The sequence below is a fragment of the Vicia villosa genome, unplaced genomic scaffold, assembly GCF_029867415.1.
Source record: "Vicia villosa cultivar HV-30 ecotype Madison, WI unplaced genomic scaffold, Vvil1.0 ctg.001840F_1_1, whole genome shotgun sequence".
NCBI classification, from domain to species: domain Eukaryota; kingdom Viridiplantae; phylum Streptophyta; class Magnoliopsida; order Fabales; family Fabaceae; genus Vicia; species Vicia villosa.
In genome coordinates this window covers 266,389-269,619 of record NW_026705743.1, presented here as the reverse complement: position 1 = coordinate 269,619, position 3,231 = coordinate 266,389, and positions in this window count along the sequence as shown.

Below are 3,231 nucleotides of genomic sequence, written 5' to 3'. Positions count from 1 at the left end.
AATACACGACAATTAGTTAAAAACTCAAAAGGAATGTTATTTGTAATTGAATTTTACTATTATAACTTGATATTAATCACTTATCTAATTGGTAGTTAAATATGGTAATGAATCAGATATTTATGTTAAGAGGTTAAAGGTAGTGCACTGACAGTGTAAAAAAATTTTACACTGTCATCCAATAGAAACAAATCGTTTTGCCATGTCATATAAACTTTTTCAAAATTACTGTCTGATTTGTCCTGATTCATGGTCGTGATTGGTTGATAGTGTAAAAATTTTTACATTGTCAATGCATCACCCATTTTCTCTTATGTTAATCAGTGAGCTTGTGAATCAATAATTGGATTCAAATGTATTATATCTAAACAAAACACATATATGCAAGAAATGTTCGTTCTTATCTGAGTTCAAGTTTAATATGTATTTTTTGGCTAAAAAAGATTGATATATATTTTTAATTATTTTTTTGACATATTGTTTAATTAACTTAATGTGTAAAATAAAATACTATTAAAAATCAATAATTTTAAAATATTTTGAACAAAGAGTTATTTTTAGAAATAAAAAAAAAAAAACAGCGATAATGAGATTGTGGCATATAATAATTTATTACAATGACTTGTATTAGTCGTTGCAATATGTATATCAAAAAATTATATTTTTTCCAACAAAAATAATTGTTGTTGTGATAAATCACTTTTTCCAACAATAATGACATTGTTGAAAAAAATATTAAATTATTACAACAACTTAGATTAGTCGTTGCTATATGCATGTTATTGACACTTTTCTTTGAATCAAGCGACTATTTTATATAGTAAAACATGTTGTGGATGTTCAATAATTCATGCCACTACTCTATGTATTCTATTTAATTAGTAAAATGTGTAGTTACTATTCCTTAAATAATACTCTTATTTTTACTAAGTATTTAGTTATTAAAACGTAAACTGCGTCACCAATCGTTAGATGATCCAGTGTTGATTGGCGCTGGATTTGATAGGGAGAATCACAGTTCAATCCACCACAACTGTGATCGGGAGGGGCTGGACCCACTTGATGCTAGATTTGATAAGTAAAAAAAATTAAACCGAGTCAGGAGAGATTAGAGCACATTTAGATGCATCCGTAGTTTTTTTTATTATAATAATATACCATAAAGAAACAGTAAATGAGTATCAGCTAAATTAGTTTCCAATATTATTATAATAATATAGCAAGAGAGAATCTCCGTTGTATCAGTGAGTTATAGGGTTTCACATAAATATTTCTATGATTTTGCTTTTCTGTCATTTTACAATGTATGCTGCCATGACTCTGTTACAATAAATATGAATATCAGTTTTATCCAAAGACGTACCTTTTTAGAAAGTATGGTAAGAATTTACGATCTTTCATATTGTCAAGCACTCTATGCATGCATATGATGAGAGACTTTATTCGCATCCTCATATGATTTTCATTTTCTGATTAATGGGTACAAATATGATTTTCGTCCTTTGTTCTATTCATATGATTTTCAAATTCAATTCAATTTTTCTCTTGTCTTTTTTCTTCAAAGGATATAGGTTTATCTACTACTTAAACACTAACGTAGTAAGCAGGGATAAACAAACTATTGATTATCGTTTCCCACAATTTAAGATTAATATTTTGATTGAAATTTTAATTCTAACTTTACACAATTCAAATTTAACACCATTAAATGATGGAGGTGTGTTTAAGAAAGACCTCTTGTTAAAAGAAGTGTTGGAAATCGTTTTCCTTCTCACACGATTAGATTTTTATTTTATCATGTCAAACATTATTAAGCGATCTATTAGGTTTATAATCTACGTCATTTTTATTAAAATAATTTTGTTGAAAGATTTGAATCGAACTTATCTTTACACTTACAGAATTTCTCTAAGAATTCAAGTAAACAAGTGACTTCATTATTTTCAAGGAATCTTATTCAATTCTTAAGAATTCAATTCTTATGCTATCAATTTCTTCACCAAGAATCTTATTCCTATTTTCTAAAAATTTGACATAATCCTTAAAGTCAGTAATGTTTTTCTCAAATTTATCATATTCTTTAATAAACTTAACATTGAACTTACACATTTGATGATGAGTTAAAGTGGTTACCTCAATGTCATCTTCTCAAAAAGTTATGAGGCATATACGACCTTCTTCATCAGATTTTCTTTCTTAAGAAGGCGCTTCATAAAAGTCTTCTGATATATTTCAAGTATTATTTTGAAAACATCTTTGCATCGAATACATAGAAACATATAAAATAATGAGACCCGGGAGATATTATTCTACTTAATTTTCCTATTTACACTACAAGAAAAAATGTCCCCAGCCTCGTGATATAGTGACATAATAAACATGTGGGAAAAAAATGGGAGTTGCGATGCGATAATCACGTAACAAAGTGTTTAAATTATTAAAAAATTAAATAATTAGCACAAGGGGGAGTCAGAAATATTTTTAAACAAAATGTTGTGGCATGAAAAACATGTCGCAACTTCAAAATTTTTGGAAGAGCATGTTCAGTAGGAGCAGAGGTGGCAGAGCAGGTGACAATAAGTTGTGACGTAAATTTCAAGTGCAAAGTTGTGAAGTGATAATCACGTCGCAACATAGTTGCCACACGCTCTTTTGCCGCGTGAATAAACTTGTTGCTAAGTGCATTATCTCTAATCTAATCAAATTAGGATTAATCCAAAAAATGAATGTCAATGATTTTGAAAACTGTGAATATTATAGTCACGCTAAAATAACTAGGACTTTGAATAATTAGTAATTAAAGAATTTGATCCCTTTTATCTTATACAAAATAATAAATGTGAATTAGATAGAACTTTAGCTAGAAATAATAAACGTTATTTCATCACTTTTATCAACGATTGTCTAGATTATACTTATGTATACCTAATGAAAAATAAAAGTGAAGCGTTTGAGATGTTTAAAATTTTTGGGAAAGAAATTGAAAATCAATTTAGAAAGAAAAAAAAAAGAGACTTCGTAGTGATAGGAGAACTGAAAATCAATTTAACGACTTTTATAAAAATATGGAATTTTTCATGAAACGACTGCACCATAATCTTCTGAAATGAATAGTAAAGTAAAAAAGAAAGAATAAATCTATTACTAAGCTTGTTGTAGCAATTGTATTAAATTATGATGCTGCTCCTCACTAGTGGGGAAAATATTTTTGACTATTTGTTATGTCCTGAA